The 19,455-nt window shown below is 39.6% G+C and overlaps 1 non-coding gene across 1 annotated transcript; it reads right to left on the bottom strand.

Annotated features, from left to right (window-relative positions):
* Nucleotides 1-1,505: 1,505 nt before the first annotated feature.
* LOC122087781 lies at nucleotides 1,506-1,561 on the bottom strand. Its single transcript, XR_006142852.1, has one exon. It is a non-coding gene; the product is annotated as a small nucleolar RNA snoR101 (small nucleolar RNA).
* Between the last annotated feature and the right edge of the window lie 17,894 nt (nucleotides 1,562-19,455).

Below are 19,455 nucleotides of genomic sequence, written 5' to 3'. Positions count from 1 at the left end.
CATCGATACGATACAATATGCCTCGATACGACAATGAAAATTATAAAATTGAGGTAAAATGTACGTTTCGGTATGTATTGGTACATATCGGTGAGTATCGGTATGTATCGATCGGTACGTATCGGTATATATTGGCACGTATCGGTGAGTATCGATAAATATCGGTACGTATCGGTGAGTATCAATACGTATTGGTGAGTATCGGTATATACCGATACAGTGCGCTATGGTCATATAATGGCCAAGATGGGTAATTTTTCAGAAAAACACGATTTTTTGGAGGGATTTTGTTCCAAAGTTGCTGTCAGCCATATTTCTCTCTAACTAAAGTGGAAATCAAGGTTGAGAACAAGGATTTTACATTTATGGGACAACTACAAACCTTTAATTCTTAGTACGATACCCTCAATTTAGTGTTTATGCATAATACATGTTATCAATAACTTTTTTAACAAACTCTTTATGCAAAAGTGTTTAAAAAAATGTTTCCTATCCATTTATGTGTGTATTTTTAGCGTATCTTAGTGTATCTTTGATACAATACGATACTCTCCGATTCGTATCTTAATTTTGACTGACCGATACGGCGACCGATACCAATACTTTAATCCTTGCCCTCAAAAGATTTTATCATAGTGTAAGGTGTTTGGTGGGTTCAATTGTAATAAACGAAACTCAAGGGGGGAGGACGTAATAAAGGCAAACACGAGGGGAGGTAGATGTTAATTTTCCTTCTTTTTATTTGTAGTTTAGATCCCATGTAGCAGGGTGTAGGTTAATAGAATACACTTGCCAATGAGAAGGAAGAAATTGGTAGAAAAAAAAATCATATAAAGCTTAAAAAGATATATATCAAAAATTGACTGCCTTAGCCATAAGGCGACCTCACTCCCCCTCTTATCCTTTAAATGTCATTATGCTTTGATTAAGTGCTTTAAATACATAATACCATGAAACAACGCAAAACTTTACCGAGGGAACTCTAATCCCACAATCAACCCAAATATTCACTTCACAATCATAACTGAGATACTAATTACTACTGAAGTGGTGTCACAATTTGAAACTAATTGCAAATAATACGAAGTTACCTAAGGAAACCTAATCCCATCAGCAGCCCAAAATTTTCCTTTGCTTCTCAACACCCTAAGCTTCATCATCTGGGAATCCAATTCCCTCCAGGTCTAAATCACATGATAATGTGCAGAAAATCAGGTTTTTTATTGGGTCCCAACATTGCAATTTCAGGATGCTCAATAGGCCTAAATAATAGTCAATATATAATAAGGGAAGAGCATAGTCAGTGGTTGCAGAATAAGGAGGATAGAGAAGAGAGGAGGAAGTGATACGAAAGTAAGGGGCTTAGATTGGATATGAACTTGGGATGTATATGGGAATCCCCAAAGTTGAATTCTTTAGATTCCCCTTCCATTTTCTCTTGTTTTAAGATTTTGCAGTAAATCATTTTATTTCATTCCATTTTATTTTTGTTTTTATTTTATTTTAACATAAACTTGTCTACACCTGAACTTACCTGAAGTTCAGAGATCAAGCGTAACACATCATTTGCAAGAACTTTGAGCAAAATAGAAGATAGAAAACAGAATAAAGAAATTAATTCAGCACCTCAAAAGAAAGCAATAGAGAGAAACAATGGATTTAGATTTGACAAACTTTGAGAAAACAGTTCCAAGTCATTGGAAAAAGAAACTCAAGTCATAAGGTCAAATTGAGTTTCTATTAATTAATTTGGTTCGGACTGGGTCCTGAGTCGATTCCTTCGTGGGTTGCCCACTTGGGGTAATCATAGACTCACTAGGATTAGGAACCCTAGCTGACCAATTCTCTATAAATAAGAGGGTTTTGGCCACAAAGCTAATTAGGGTTTTGACATTATCTCAATAGCTCTATTTTCTCCCTATTCTCTTTTGTTTTTCCAAATTGAGAGTGTGTTTCTAAGGATCACCATTGCAATCCTTGAATTTAGAGGGTGGAGCATAACCTAACGAGCCACAGTCCTTTGCTCGTCATTGTTCGTGTGGATCGATGTGTACCATAACCAGATCTATTCCACTACGTAAAAAACTATATCGAGGTAATTCATAATTCACCTTTTGCTTTCCCTTTAACGTTGGCATTAGAGCCATTAGGCTAATTGCGGTTGTTAGGGAGAGGTTGTGTTTTCAATTTTTTTTTAGAATTGCTGAAAATTGTGGACAGCGATGTCGCACGCACAGACTCCTCCCCTTTGCGTGGCTATGATACGTGTTCGTGCCTTAAACTTGCACATTGTTTACGTTTCATGCACAATACGGCAACACAAGTTGTTGCCGACTATTATAACCATGAGCCTCAAGCAATTGAAAATTTCTTTGAAATAAGGATTACATATATAATAGTGCTCACTAGTGACATCACACTTTGTTTTGTTGTTTGATTGATACACTTTTTCAATGATAAAAGTAAGAATGAATTGTAAGTGAACAATATTGCACTGTTCAACTTAATTGTTTGCGATTTCTCAAATTGTTTTTGGGGAGAGGGATAGGTATGCTAGCATACCTAGAAATTAGGAATGCTAGCGGGATATTAATCGTAAGATTTGTTCATCCTAAATGTAATCATTGGATGGAGATAACAAATCCAAACTCTCACTCCACCACTGCTACACCTTTTCTCTCCCTCTCTTTCTCTCTCCCCGCCCCTACAACTGTGCTGTGTTGTTCCTGCTCGAGTATCACACCTCTTGTTTGCTTTTCAATGGCCCTCTCTCTCTCACCACCATCACCAGGGAAAGGAATGTCAAAACATTTAACTTTACTAGTTTCACCACAGATTCAAGCAAGAACCAGGAAAGGAAAATGGAGGAAAAGGAGGAAATTTCTTGGGCGTTCTTCACCCAGGAACCAAGGTAGGCCTCAACAATTTCATGCATCTTTATAAGGATCATGGAGGAAATTTCATCGGCAGCGAACTGCTTTTCCTCTTCCTTGTATTCCAACTCGATCATGGGCTTGTCAATGGGGCTAGTAGTAACCTTGAAAGGCCATAGCTTCATGTCACTTTGAACAAAGGCAACACTAAATCAATGAAAATGAGTGAAAGAAGAAAACCAATTGAAGAACAAACGCATATGAGGAAACAAGCAAAATCTCCAGCAGAGCATATAACAAAGAAATAATTTTCCAGCAAAGTACACATATATCTACATCAAAACACCAAATCTGAAGCAAATTCGGTTCTATTACGATACAGATATTCAACCCCCAAGAAGAAGAAGGGAAAAAAAAAGATATGGATTGGGTAAGAAAGAAAATAGTAGGAAACTAATAAAAAATGGTGTTGATCGGATTCATCAACACTTGGTTCATCGCTGCATCTCTGATCAAACGCTCTAAATCCGTGAAGACAATGTACGAAGGAGTAGTCCTGTTACCTTGATCATTATTATGATTTCAACACGATCGTGTTACCATACTCCAACACAAGAGTATGTAGTTCCTAGATCGATACCGATCACCGGATCTTCACCTTTGCCCGTCATTGTTCTGGTTTGAAATTCGAAACAAGAGAAAGGGAGGTAGCTCCGGTGTAAGTGGAGGTAGGTTAAACGTTATAATGATTTAGCTCGCTGCTCATAGGTCTCTCTGGTCGCTGGTCACTATTCATTGCTCGCCGTTCGTTGGTCGTTGCTCACTACTCACTACTCGTTGGTCGCCCATCGCTGGTTTGCTGCTCGGTGAATTGGGAGGGGAGAGGTTGGGGTGAACGATGGATCAGGGGTGGGAGCTAGAGAGGGAGAAGGAGACGCAGAGGTGGATTGCAATGACTCTACAAAGAAGACGAGAAAGGGAGGGAGTGAGAGCCGGAAATGGAGACGGAGACGGAGAAGTAGAAGAAGAGATATTGTAGAGCGTCAGTGGTGGGAAGGTTATGTTAGACAATGAGTATTAACGGATGAGATTACTTATGTTTCATCTAACGGTTAACAAGTGCTAGCATTCCTAATTCCTAGGTACTACGCTAGCGTTCCTGTCATTTTCCCTTGTTTTTATGTCATTAAATAAAAGAATTGAAAAACAGTCATTGTTTTGTGACTATTCACAAATCAGTGTGTGATGTCACCAGCACACAAATTGTGGGCTCCTTGATGGATTGGATTGTATCACCTTGGATCATATCGGCTTCAATGGGATAGATGGGATCGGTATTGATGTTGATCGATCCCAATTTATGATTGATACAGTACGAACAATATATAATCTAGTTTTAAAAAGGTAATTGTGCAATGGATCAGTTAAGGGGTTTTTTTTTTTTGGATCAGTTAAGGGTTAATACCTATCACATCCAATTGTTAGAACTTATAAGGATGTTGTTGTTCTGATTAGGATTAGGGTTTGTGTAACCCTATTCCAAAATTACATTTTGTACCCTTATGACTTTAGAGGTAGACTTCATGTGATTTACTTCTTGTTCATGCAATATTGATTGTTGTGATAATGCATGTTATGTTACTTGTTTAAATATATTTGGATCAATAAGTATTGGTTGTGATTTAGGGTTTATTTGTTGAACCCTACTCAAGGGTAACAAAGTAATATATTTTGATGTAATCTAGGTCCTCGGTTTGTGTAACCCTACCTCAAATTACATTTTTTCTCTTAATGATTTTGGGTCAAATTGGAGGGTACTTTATATGATTTGCTTGAAGTTGTTGATATGATCATGCATATTTATGTTGTTTGCTTTACATTATCAGGATCATTGGCGTGACTCGAATCTGCAGCCTTCATGTTATTATTGCTTTAAATATGTTGTAGCATATTGGCAAATCATCATACCCTCCCATGACGGTTATGACTCGAGATTCGCTCCACTTGCTAGGATGCATGGTCATCTCCACCCACTGAACCATGGATTTATTTTTTTTGGTTGGAGATCATAATTGGTACTTTAATTAAGTGGGCATGTTCCTATATGTACGTTAAAGGTAGTCTTCGTGCACGATGTAAAGTGCGATGTTCCCTACTTAGTATATTGATATAGTAGGACTTTTAAAGGATGCAATTATTTTTGGAACAATGTAATTAATTTTTGAGAAGCCTTGTAAAGGGAAATCGCCTCGCACTGCATATTATGCAGTTACACTATCTCGATATGCCACTTTAAGTACCAATTGGGTTCTTATGTGGGACCCATGCACAGTGACAGGAGACGCGAGTATCTATCTAACCAGTTTAAAGAACTGTGTGAGGAGAAGGGGATTCGCAGGCAGTTGACTATTTCTCATACTCCACAGAAAAATGGTGTAGCGAAAGGGAGGAATAGGACACTCTTAGATATGGTTAGGTCGATGATGGCACAAACCAACCTCCTAATATCTTTTTGGAGGATGCTCTTTTGACTATTGCCTGATCCTTAACTGAGCAGTTTATTCGACTCTCTATGAGTTATGGAAGAATGCAAAGTCAAATTTAGGGTATATGCGACTATGGGGATCAGTAGGTTATGTTCACAACACTTCCCATAAGTTTGGGAAGCCTAGCCCTAGAGCTAGGAACACGTCTTTATAAGATATTTCGACAACTCGAAGGGTTACGTTATGTATGGTGAACACCTTGACTGAGGAATGATCGAGATAGAGTCACACAATGTCGAATTTGTTGAGATAGAGGATGAGGAAAGCATCTCACCTACTCTTGGCGAGGGTGGGTAATTAACTCACCTTGGAATCGCCAGAGAAAGTGAGATTGATCATCAACTTAGTGGGAGTGTACGACTAGACGATCATCAGGATTCCCTCACACATAGGAGCACTCGTGGGCATATTCTCTATCGTCGTTTTGAGATTGAAGGGAAAGCTCTCATTTGTGTTCCAAATGATGAGGATGAAACCACTTTTTTACGAGAGGCCATCTCCTCACTTGCTAAGGATAAGTGGTAAGCTACTTGGAGGATGAACTGAGTTCTATGAGTAAGAACTAGGTACTGGAGTTGGTTGACCTACCCCTTGGGCGTAAGACCATTGGAAACAAATGGGTTTTAAAAGTCAAATGCAAGGTGGATGGTTTAATTCACAAGTATAAGGCACGCCTTGTGGCGATGGGCTATACCCAAAGGGAGGGTGTAGACTATAATGAGACTTTCTCCCTTGTGGTGAGAATTGCTTCAATTCACCTCATTCTATCCATTGTCGTAAAATTGAATTTGGAATTCTTTTAGATGGATGTTAAAACTTCATTTCTTAATGGAAAAATAGACGAGAAGATCATTATAGATCAACTAATGGGTTTTGAGGTCAAAGGACAAGAGCACAAAGTTTGTCGTCTCAAACATTCTATATATGGCCTTAAATAATCGTCTAGGAAGTGACGCTTTAGATTTCATCATGCCATCATCTCTATTGGCTTTTAAATGATTGAAGAGGACCACTATGTGTATGTGAAACGGCGCAAGGGAAATTTTCTTATTCTATCTTTATATGTTACAACATTCTATTGGATGGGAATGACATCGAGATGATTATCCCCACTAAAGAGTGGTTGTCCTCTACTTTTGAGGTGAAGGACATAGATGAAGCCAACTTTGTATTAGGCATTAATATCGTTAGGAATCGCTCTAGGAATCTTCTTAGTTTGTCTCAAAAGACTTATATAAAGAAGATCCTTGAACGATTCCACATGGATAAGTCTAAACCCATTGACACTCCCATAAACAAGGCATATGCTTTGAGCCTTGACCAGTGCCCTAAGACTGATGAGGAGAATAATCAAATGTCCAAAGTACCCTATACTACAGCGATAGATAGTCTGATGTAAGCGATAATGTGCACGCGTCCAGATATATGCTTCACAGTTGGTATGGTTAATCGTTACCAAAGTAATCCAGGACCACACCATTGGCAGACAGTGAAAAGAATCCTTCGATACCTTCGTAGGACCATTAATCTCACCTTCACCTACAGCGGTTCAAATTTAAGATTGAGATGCTACAGTGGTAATGATTGGGCTAGTGACAAAGATGAGCGTAAATCTACTTTAGGATATGCATTTGTCCTAGGAGATGGGGTTGTATCTTGGAGTAGCAAGAAGCAGACTTGCATCGACCTATCCACGATGGAGTCCGAGTACATTGCATACTCGACACTCATTCAGGAGGTCATTTGGCTAAGGAGATTCCTAGTGCCTTGGCTTTACCGCTCATTCAGGAGATCCGGTGCTTGTGATAGTATGGCAGCTTTGGCATTCGCTAAGGACCCCAAGTTTCATGGGAAGGCCAAACACATAGACATCAGATATCACTACATTTGAGAAATGGTTGTGCAAGGGAAGTTGTCTTGAAGCATATCTCCACGAGTAGCATGGTGGCTGACTAAGCCTATTGGTCGGGACAATTTCCTTACTCGTGTTAGGAATTTAGGACTTGGACGTGGATGATTTGTATTTTGAATTTTAACATTTTCTTTAGATATTATTGTTATCACTCTTTGATTTTTATACGAGACACATTATTATTTAGGGTGATTAATCTGTGTTCACATTTTATTTTATAAATATGTCACTAGGCTTGAATCGACCCAATCACACTGGTGATTCATTTTGGCGCTTGGAAACAACAAGCAAGATGAGCCAAATTCACTTTAACACTTAAAGATAGAGATCAAGACAGCTTTTTAGCTAAGTGACACCTTAGTTAGAGCTAATATTAGACCTTTCTATAATCAAACACATAGATCTCACGTCTTAATATAACCTACTTATAGCCGAGTGTGAGAATTCAGGCAGGCACCATGGGGCGACTAGGCTGATTGACTCAGGTTAGGCACTTAAAAGTGCGACTGAACCCAGACTCGTATGGTGTTCTTTTTTTTATTTTATGAATGACATGCCCACCTTAGTGGGAGTTGCACCATAGCATACATTTTATATTGTATGTGCTTTTGTTACGACCGTTTGTGAGAGTGACTAAATGGATCCCTTCTTCGTCATTGTGTGAGCTACTTAGATCTAACTGAGTTGATCATATGGATACCCTCTACCTAAGACCATGTCATAAAGAGGATGCCCAATGATGCTACTTTGACGTGCTCCTTAGGATCATGGATGATGCGGTCTAGTGAGACATAATTGGGAAAGCGATTAGGAATAATCGAATTGACATGTGTGCTTAGGGAAAACTATTCAAAATTGCACCCTTGTTTTGTGGCTTATTGCCCGGGTGACTTATTGTATTTGTGTTTCGACGTAGTCATGAGCACATTGAATGTTTTAAGGTCAATACTGCTCATCATAAGGGATCGAGAGTGCTAGACTTGGTGTAATTAGATTGTTTAGGGTACCCCAGATTATTTGTAAGTGATGTGCTATGTTGGTTAGATGGAAGTTTGATATAACACTCCTACATTCGTTCTATCTCTTTAGGTCGCACACTCTATTTCCTATATGATGAGACAGCTATGGTAGAAAGACTTCTAGAATGGACAATTGAGTATGTCTGCCTTACGTGGGCAAGTAGGAGATGTTAATTAATTTGGGTTGGATTGGGTCCTGACTTAGTTCCTTTGTGGGTTGCCCACTTGGGGTAATCATAGACCCACTAGGACTAGGAACCCTAGTTGGTCAATTACCTATAAATAAAAGGGTTTTTGGCACAAATTAATTAGGGTTTTGACCTAATCTCAAGAGCTCTATTTTCTCCCTATTCTCTTCTGTCTCTTCCAATTAAGAGTGCGTGTCTCCAAGGATTTCCATTACAATCATTGGATTTAGAGGGTGGATCATTACCTAGTGAGCCACAATCCTTTGCTCGACGTTGTTCATGCGGATCGACGTGTACCACAATCAGATCCATTCCGCTGCATAAAAAGCTACATCGAGGTAATTCCCAATTCACCTTTTGCTTTCCATTTAACAGTTTCTTTGTTAGCTTGTATCACTGATTTATATCCTTGTAGATTGGAATCCAACTTCAATTCCAAACATCTGTGGGAATGAATATGTGTGTGTGTGTGTGTATATATATATATATATATTAGACTGATGCATGTCTTGAGAAGCTTAATGTAAGCTTCTGGACTCAAAACCCATGAAGGTAACTCACAAAAGTTAGTATACTCAAAAATCGAAGAAAAGAGACTCCTAAAGTGAACAATACATTCAACCTCAAATTTCCCTGAAGACACATCCCTTGGAAACATAGCAATGTCTTCTACCAACACAACCCTCATTCCTTCAACCCTACCGAGAGAGAGAGAGAGAGAGAGAAGAGTAAGGCTAAAACACTTGCTCGGAGGCATGATTAATTAAGTTAAAATGTCAAAATATGTGTGAAGCTCCATCATTTGAACCTGAAATTAAAAAAATAAAAAAATAAATAAAAATAAATCTAATTTAGTAAATAACTGATGAGAGCTATAGGTAATTATTTAGTTATTTATTTTCTGTTTGTTAGAATGTGTTTATTCTTTGTTTGTCACTAAAGTTAGTCCTCTTCCAGTGTCAGAAATTGTGTTGGTTTGAGTCATTCAAATAAGTTAAAAGAGTCGTGCATGCAATTAGATGTTTTGGACTGTTTTTAGGAGTCACGGAAGTTTCGCTTTGAAGGTGAACCCATCCTGCCCTCGTGACAAGCTCACATGTTGTCTCATGCACCTGCAACCTAGGTAGGCTCTCAAGACCTGCATCTTCTTCTTCTTTAGCCCCATGCCCCCTTCCTTCTTTCACTAGTTGTTGGCCATGGAGTGAGCCCACAACAAGAAGCCACGGCTTGCAATGCAGGCCAACCTCTGCTCCTGGCCCTGTAGCTCCTGCTCCCTGGGAAGGTGTCCATGTTCGACTACTACTGGCCTAAGCTGGTAGTATCCAATCATGGTCAGGCCATATATATTTTTAAAAAGGGGATTTACAATCACCCTCTTGGCCTATATTTACTAAAACTCCTCTATTTTTTATGTTTTTTTACTGATACTCCCCTGTTTTTGGATTCTTACATCTTTTTCTCCTCTGCTCTTTTTTAATAACCTATTAAACTTTTTCAAATTGACTGGTTCAAACATTTTGAGTAGAGATAGCATATGAGGAGCAACATCAATTCTTTCCCTCTCAGTAATTTAGGGGATTCAAACTTTTCTGATTATGGCACGGTATAGGGGAAGCTCCCTCAGATTGGGGGGGGGGGGGGGGGGGGGGGGGAATCTGGCTCAAGAGGCCAATGGCAGATCTGGTGGGATTGGAAGGTTGTTGAAGACAGATTCTTAGCGTGTCCAGAGGGTAACCAGATGACGCCTACAGCTCCTCCAAACCCCCCTTGCTATGAACTCTTTCCCCCAACTGATTGCTAGAAGCTCCATTTCACTTCCATTCCACAAAAGTACAGACCCAAACAAAATGAACCACTCCTCCACTCTTTCTTCTCTTTCCATAATTAGTGATAACTAGCAAATAATCCAAACCCTATCCCCAACCCCAAAGAGTGATGCAAAGATCTTTGCTATATTAATGATGATAATGGGTCGCTGATCCTCTCTCTCTCTCTCTCTCTCTCTCTCTCTCTCTCTCTCTCTCTCTCACAGATGCCTTTTTAAAAGAAAAAAAAATGAGCTATTATCGAACAGAGGGCAATCTCATCCAAATAAAGATATTCATGATTTCAGGAGCCTTTCATCATCTCAATCCAATAAAGGTGTGGAAAGAGGGGAGATGAAGTAAGATATAGAGAGACAAATGAAGAAGGAAAAAAAAATGACTCGAAGCTTGAAGTTTTCTTTGAGTTTCACACCAACGTTCTGCTCTGAGCCATAGTTTGTAAATTTGGATTCGGGAATTATTCGGAATAATTTGATTAATTAATTAACGACTTGGGTCAAAAAAGTGGACAAAATAAAATCCGGATTCAGATATTGATCCTGATTTGGGAATTATTCTTTTATTAAAATAAAAGTCGGGTAAAAAATTCGGATATTATTTTTATAATTTAAATATGTGAGATATATGCATAATTTTTCATTAATAATTACCTTGGATTAATCTCTCAATTTCCATGCATGTTGGGTTAATTAATACAGAAGGTTAACCAACCTATGCAAAGAGAATTGCACGCATTTGGGATATGGATCCTTCCCAGATCTCAGACCGATCTGTTTGCATAACTCAGTAAGAGTATGAATATGATCAAGTCTATTACTTTGATCTTTAATTTTCTCTTAGTGGGAAAAAAAAAAGTTCATGACTTTATGGTACACTTCAACAATCAACTCAGTTACCATATCAAAGCATTTGCCCTTGAAAGCTTTCCTGAAAATGAGAATTTGATTCAATGATAGGCAACCCACATGTTGAAGAAAGCTACTTTTCCATTCGACCCATCAAACCAAACCAGGAAGTTAGAATCCATATTTAAATTGGGTTTCTCCTTACATGGGGCATGGTGGGGCTATATTTTATTTTGGTGGGTACCTTGACCATCGATCAAACGTGTGATAGGCATCAAAGGATTCAAAGCCTTAAGAGAGCATGCATACTTCATAGTTAACCTGAGAGTTATGTTTTGTTTAAGAGGGTACTCTGACAATCCATCTATCGAACACGTGATATGCATCAAATCCTAAAGAGATTCCCATATCCCGATGAGTTATTGACTTATTTAGTTGTGTATTGTCGATTAGACTTTGTACTTGTATTGTCAATCAGATCTACTAGTGCTACCATTGGTCCGATTGGCCCCCACGCTATCGTTTAGGGAATCCTTTCCCCAAAAAGTAATAGTTAATCTTTTTACCATTTTACCCTGCCCTAGTTAGATACCATCAATACAATATTGATTAAGTACTAATATCGGTCACAGCCAAAACCGATATGAATCTGCGGATACTGATAAAATGAGATGTTGACATGGTTAACAAACATTGTAACATTATGGTTGTGTATTCTAACAAATGGACGGTCTTGATTTACGAATATTACATGTGGGAAGATACCCGGGTTAAAATCCCAACACGTGCCAGCACAAGTTGCAACTTTCTATAAGTGAACATCTACAGGGTTTTTGATGAGAGACAAATCTCCAAATCGATCTTTTTTTTTTTTTTTTTTTTTTTTTTTAAATTGAACCGAATTATTCGGATTTAATTCAGTTCGTCCAAATTATTCACGTTTTTAATCAAATTCAAAAATTTTGTATTTTTTCAGAATTTTATTTTAAATTCGAATTCAGATAGAATTATTCATATTATTCGGAATTATTCTATTCGGACGAATAATTCACGTGAATTATTTGCAGAATTTAATAACTATTGTGAGGATTGACGAGGAGCTTGGAAAACTTCTAGCTGGTATAACGAATGCCGATGGAGGTGTTCTTCCCAACATCAATCCTATTGCCCAAAATGTCCAAGGTCGCCACCAAAGAGCCAAAGTCTCCCTCTAAGGCCACCAAGTCTCCTAAGAAGGCTTAATTGGGCGAGAACCCAAAAAAAATCCACTCTTTCTCACCATGTGGTATGGGTTTTGTGGATGTGTAGATCCTAATATTTGAACCATTGTACTTTTTGGATATTTTGATCTTTGTTGTTAAGCCTTTGGATTAATGAAATTTGATTTTAGATCTGTTAGATTTCTTTGTCCTACAGCCTCTTCTGCGGTTAATTTTAGATTTCGAAAACCCTGTAATCTCTTCTCTTGTTTGGAAATCCTAGAAGGTGGTGGTCATGAGTTGATGATCCAGCCTTTCGAGTGGTTGTAGATCCATGGAACGAAGGAGGAGATGCAGATAGAAAGAGGATAGAGCACGGAGAGGGGTTATGATCGATTATGATGGAAAGGAGATTTAGTTCATAAAGGGTAAAATGGGTATGGGGGTAGTTTAGGTATAACGGAAAAAATTTGCCCAACTTAACAGCTCTTTCAAATGGCTGGGGATGATAGATAGAATCTTCGTATTTTGGGGGAGGGGAGTGGTATTTCCTCTAAATTATATTTAATATTGTGACTTGTTGGGGGTATGAAAATGTGTATGAATGTGAGATGTTCACCATGCATGCATGGAATGATTACGTATTATCTTATATTTCTTAATTAAATGTTGGTTAATATGTGGGTTTTATAGTTGCTATTAAAATGATCAAATAGGATATATTTTTATAAATAAATCATGTGGATGGCATTTGTGATGTATAATTTTCCCCATGTCCCCTTAAATAGTTGTATCCCCTCAGGTAGCGTAATTGGTGGGTTGATTTTTTTATTTTATCTTAGATAAAATGTATTATAAATTAGGTTTTTTTTCATTTTATTTGATCAAGAGAAGACCAGATATAATGATCCATTAGAGAAGGTTGTGGGAGATGTTGATATGTTGTAAGAAGCGGTGAAGATCAAGTCTTCTTATTTATTTTATCACTTTTTTAGTGGTTACATGGGTTGTAACAAAACTTAATTAATTACATAATCATCCAAATTTAGTGGGAGTAGCTAATAAGATTATGTTACTCCTATCCATCTTAAAATCAAAATGACTTGCATATGATCCTGATACGGCCAAATCGATCGCTCAGTAGGGTAAGGACACACATCGCCCATCGGGACACGTGTCGCCCACCAGATAGGGATTGCAAGGACTCTACCACGTAACCTGCGTGAAGAGAATATTCCCCGCCAAAAGGATAGGACGAGTGGAACTTTAAGAGGGAAGAACGTGGACCCGAGAAGGACTCTTGGAAGGAAAGGGAAAACCCTAAACCTTAAGAGCTATATAAGAGGGTCCGAGAGGAAAGAAGGAGGTAAGCATCAATACCCACACCATTACTCCTATACAAAAACTGTGCAGCCAATCCCTAACTTGAGCGTTGGAGGACTAACCCCGGACAAAGCTCCGGGCCTCTGCCGCCTGTGCTTGTGCAAGTCAGCTCATACGGATTTTTGGCAGCAACAGATCCGAAGTCAGTTTGACTCCAATTGCTATTCCATAACCACTAAGGCTTTATTTTATATAACGTCTAGATAAATGCTTTGATGTGTGGCGCGATAGACACTAATTAATGTATGATGTATGACGATATATTGTTTCATTGCGTTAATTAAATGGTGTGCATTCCCCTTTTTCCTCAACCTAAAGCAAGTGTGAGATGGGAAATCCTAATAGGTGGAATTCCCATAGCCTACTGTAGTTGGTGGGTGTAAAGGTTTTGTGGGTCAATTCTGGCAAATGTTGATAGGATATTGCCTGTGATAGGTTCACAAGATGGTTTGCACTCATCTCCTACAAGATAGGAAATGGATATAGTCAATGAGGGTATACTATGATTGTAATACCCTACTTCTTAAGTCCGGTCTGATTACGCGATTGACCCGGTTAAACCATGCAGGAACCGAACCAGAGGGAGTTAGAGCGGGTTCCTTATGGTCTATGATGGCAAGGGTGACCTTAAACACCGGCTGACCTGACAAGTCCGAGCCAGTGCCAGAAGAGACGGGAGTGCCCAAGCCGTGTACATGCACCTACCATAAGGCCATGTATGGATAAAGCAAGTATTGTAGCCGATATTAAGGTATATACGTATGCTACATCGTATGCCAGGGGTGGGGTTCGTGCCGAGGCCTGAACCCTGTCAAAATCCCAAGTTTTGGCCCTCAGGTGGGCGGACAGGTGGGTGCACCCACCCACCTGAGTGACCCATCCATGTGCACTGGTCACTTATTTAGGAATTATATATATAGCTTTATGATTTTCTTTTCTTTTCATTTATGACCCCCGTACGTTGGTGAGGATAGTAAAGAGGAGAGAGAAAAGAAAGGGAAGAAGAAGGGAAGAGAAGGAAGAGGAAGAAGAGAAGGATTTCAGTGGCGCCAAAGCTTGATCTTCCCATTCCGACGCCGGAAGAGTGATCTTCAACTCTAGATCTATATTTAGAGGTAAGCAAAGTCGGGTTCTTTGAACATTCACCATACCCAAGCTTAAACCCTTGATTCGAGTAGGGTTTCTTGAGATCTTGTAAATCCCCTTTGAAATGATGAATCTAAGGTTTAATAGATGATTTATGTGTTGATCTTGAAGGATTTGAAGAGGTATTGACAAGGTGGAAGAAGCATTGTGGGTTTGAAGTGATTTGGAGGGTTTGAAGTTGTTCTTGAGCAAAGAAGGTAAGATGGTTTCCCATCCCTTGAATCTAACCTAGATCTAGGTTAGAACCATCCTATAAGACCTTGAAGGTATGAAGAATGGGTTGGGAAAAGCCCCATTTGAATCCCCAAAGAATGGAGAAAGTTGGAAAGAAACAGTGTCTTTCTCGCCAAGACCGGTGGGTGGAACCGGTGGGCCCCTACCTGCCTGTGGGCACCCACGTGAGAGGGCAGGGGCCTTCGGGCACAACCGGTGGGCCCAACTGGTGGGCCAACCGGCGGGCCACCCTACCCGCTGATCCTAGCAGAGGCCCCTGGCCCAACCGATGGGCCCTACCGGCGGACCCCTACCCGTCGGTCCAAACCGGTGGGTAGGACCGGTGGGCCAGACATCCCACCTGTCTGACCCACCTGTGTAGCTCCGAAGGTGATCCTTATGTCCGATTGGACCCAAATCGGACTTGTGACCTTCTTTTAACGTTCTAAACATGATTTTGTCATCAAATCTCGTTGATTTTGATTCTAAATGGTGAAGTACTAACCCCGCTCAATTATGTTAGGTTCACCAAATCCTACCCGTTTCGCACCGGATCTCACCCGTACTGAACGGGAATCCTTGTACGCTACAAATAAGTGGGGAGAGGACGTTTGGCCTTGTTTCAAGGCATTGTTTGGCATTCATTTAATTATATCTAGTCTAGTCATGCCATCATGAATATGCTATGTAGATTAGTCATTCCTCACATTGTTATGCATGTGTGCTATGTTTACTTTCTAAATGCCAATTGAATGAGATGTTTATATGTTGAATGTGGACATCATTGTGCATGATGCATTGATAGACTAGATGCCGTAGTCGGCTTGGAAATGAGTGCATTGGTGGCCCGTGGTATGGGACGCGGTGGCACTATGCAATCGTACTGTTGTCATATAGGAGCATGCGGTATTAGGATTTTCACCATCCCGTGCTACGACCCTTCCTAACAGGGGTTGAGGTGTTGGGTTATCATTTGGGGAGAAGAAGTGGTCGCGGTTGTCGGGTCACTGTGGCGGTTAGACATAACGCCTGACGGGTCATTTAAGACAGTCGGCAACCCCGGTGGTACATTCAAGAGGGCCAATCGTACTGCTTTTAAATTGCTGGAGTCAGCACCTTTATTTTCAGTCATTTACATTTCTGTTGAGAGCCTGGTGGATGGCATTATCTTTACTTTTCTGAGTACTCACGGTGGGCATTCTCCGACAGCCCTATGGGCGTATCGCGGGAGGGAGTTCGCGGCTCGTACCCAGAGTATACGCGCACTGTGGCTGTAGTAGCACTAAAACCAAGGACTTAGTAATGTTGCTTAGGTGGATGTGATTTAAAATGTATTGCATGCATGTAGTGCATATGATGTGTTTTGCTGTGTGGACTGCTGTGTGGTCCATCTTACCACTTACTGAGCTAGTGAGCTCATCCCACGGGTACCCCCTTTTTAGATGATTTTGCAGGTCATACATTTGATGGACTGCTGTGTGGTCCATCTTACCACTTACTGAGCTAGTGAGCTCATCCCACGGGTACCCCCTTTTTAGATGATTTTGCAGGTCATACATTTGAGGAGCACGGGTTGGGTCCCACAGTCGAGTTTCCTGAAGAGGACTGGTGGACCCCTGAGGAGTTAGAGCACGGCGTCGATTGCTCGTGTGAGAGCTGTGCTGCGGGACCGCAGTTCTGAGGCCGTGCTGAGTTCCACTTCGGAGGCCGAGCTGAGCTCTACTATGTGATGCCGAGCTGGGCTCAACCCTTGATGCCGAGCTGAGCTCTAGCCTTTGTTGCCGAGCCGAGCTGTGTACTTTGATTATTTTGATGATTTCCTTTACATACTTGATATATGAATTGTACTTTTATTGTGTAATTATTGTATCACAATTCGGGCCCACATGTATATAATTATTGTATCACAATTCGGGTATCAAGTATTATGGAATTATTCACAGGTAAAACTTAGTCTTCCGCTGATCTGATGAGCTTATATTAATTGTGTGTATGCTGTGGTGGAATACAGTATCTGATGATCCAGGCAGGTTTGGGTTAACTGGTGTTAACCCAGTCACTGGCCCGGTTCAGTGAGAACGGGGTGTGACAATGATAGTGGGTTACCTCACTCTGAGACCACGGGTATGCACTTAACTTGAGTGTATATTAGCCAATAGGATTGTACATGACACTCAGTGGCTAAAAATATTGGAAGTCTTCATAACGGAAAGAATCAATCGAATTAGCCAATATGTATGTGGTGAACTTCGATAGGATAAGTCACACACATAAGGGGTAAAGTACCTCCAATACATACCTCAAAGCAATGAAAAAAGCTTAAGATGTGTGAAACCATTGTTTTAGATTTGTTTATTTTCTATTCAATGGTCGTCATCATGTTAATTTTTAGTTTTTGTACATCATTCTAGAACATCCGCTTGTCTTCCTAAATAAATTATAGTTCCCTCATTATAGATCATATTTTAATTGAAGCCAATTAAATTGATTGGAGGAGGAGCATTAAGTTGCTCTTAACTGGAGAAGGTCTAATGTCCGTCCTTGAGGATGAAAAACCTCAATTTTTCGGACTTAATAATGATATTATGAGAGTTTCTACACTAAGAAATTCAAGGATAAGTTCTTTATTTAGAACTATATTGATAAGACCATTATCGATTGTGTGTTAAACGAAGAGTAAATAGAGGAACAAAGGGATTGCCTCGATATAACTTTCCACGCAACAGAATGGATCTAGTTGTGGTACCCTTCGATCCCCACGAATAGCGACGAACAAAGGATTGCAGCTCGCTAGGCAATGATCTACCCTCCAAATCCAAGGATTGCAATGGAGATCTTTGGAGACTCACACTCTCAATTGGGAAGAAGAGATTAGGGGGGAGAGAGAGAGAGAGGGGGGGATTAGGTTAGAAACTTTAACTTGCTTTGTGGCCAAAACCCTCTTATTTATAGAGAATTGGTCAGTTAGGGTTCTTAATCCTAATGAGTCTATGATTACCTCAAGTGGGTGACCCATAAAGGAACTGGGTCTGGACTCAGTCCGAAATAAATAACATCTCCCACTTGCCCACGTAAGGCAGACATACTTAATTGTCCAATCTAGAAGTCTTTCTATCATATGTGTCTCATCATACAGGAAATGGAGCATACAACCTAACAAAATAGTTACGAATGTAGGAGTGTTATATCAAGCTTCCATCTAACCAATATAGTACATCACTCACAAATAATCTGGGGTATCTTAAACAATTCAACTGCACCAAATCTAGCATTCTCAATACCTCATGATGAGCAGTGCTGAGTAATGTGCATATGACTATGTTGAAGCATAAAAACAATAAGTCACCTGAGCAATAAGCCAAAAAACAAGAGTGTGATTTGGAATAGTTTTTCCTAAGCCCACATGACAATCCGACTATTCTCAATCGCTTTGTCAATCGTGTTCCACTGGACTGCATCATCCATGATCCTAAGGAGCACATCAAAGTAGCATCATTGGGCATTCTCTTCATGATATGGTCTCAAGTAGAGGGTATCTAAAGGATCAACTCAGTTTGATCCAAGTGACTAACATAGTGACGAAGAAGGGATCCATTCAATCATTCTCACAAACGGTCATAACAAAGCACTACCTCTGACATATATTTATGAACATGCCCACTTAAATTAAATACCAAATATGATCTTCAATCCAAAATAAGAATAAACAACCATGGGTCAATGGGCGGAGATCTACCATGCATCCCAATAAGTGGAGACAGTCTCAAGTCATACCTTCCATGGGAGGGTATGATGATTTGCCAATACATACACATTATATATGCTAAAACACATTTCAAAGCGATAATATATCTGGCCTATTAGCTTAGTTGGTTAGAGTGTCGTTCTAATAACGTAAGGTCATAGGTTCGAGTCATGCCAATAATCCTGATAATGTAAAGCAAAGAACAAAAATATACATCAGCATATCAACAACTTCAAATAAATCATATAAAGTACCCTCCCTTTTGACCTAAGTTTGAAAAAAAAATGCAAACAAGGGTTTAAACTTTCCAATACTTGTCGATCCAAACTAATCTCAATACGATATGCGAGGAGTAAGAAGAAACAAAAAAAAACCCAATACCGAATCAATCTGATCCGATCCAATACTAATCTCTCATCAGATCTATTCCGTTTAATAAAGTGGTATGGTTTTCTCAAACCACTTTGGATATTTAAAATATCTTAATAATAGAATATTTAAAAAAAAAAAACACTTTGAATTTTATAAAAGAATATGTAAGGGTGTTAATCGGTTCAGTT

Source organism: Macadamia integrifolia, chromosome 8 (genome assembly GCF_013358625.1).
Source record: "Macadamia integrifolia cultivar HAES 741 chromosome 8, SCU_Mint_v3, whole genome shotgun sequence".
NCBI lineage: Eukaryota > Viridiplantae > Streptophyta > Magnoliopsida > Proteales > Proteaceae > Macadamia > Macadamia integrifolia.
This window is presented reverse-complemented; position numbering and strand designations above follow the sequence as displayed.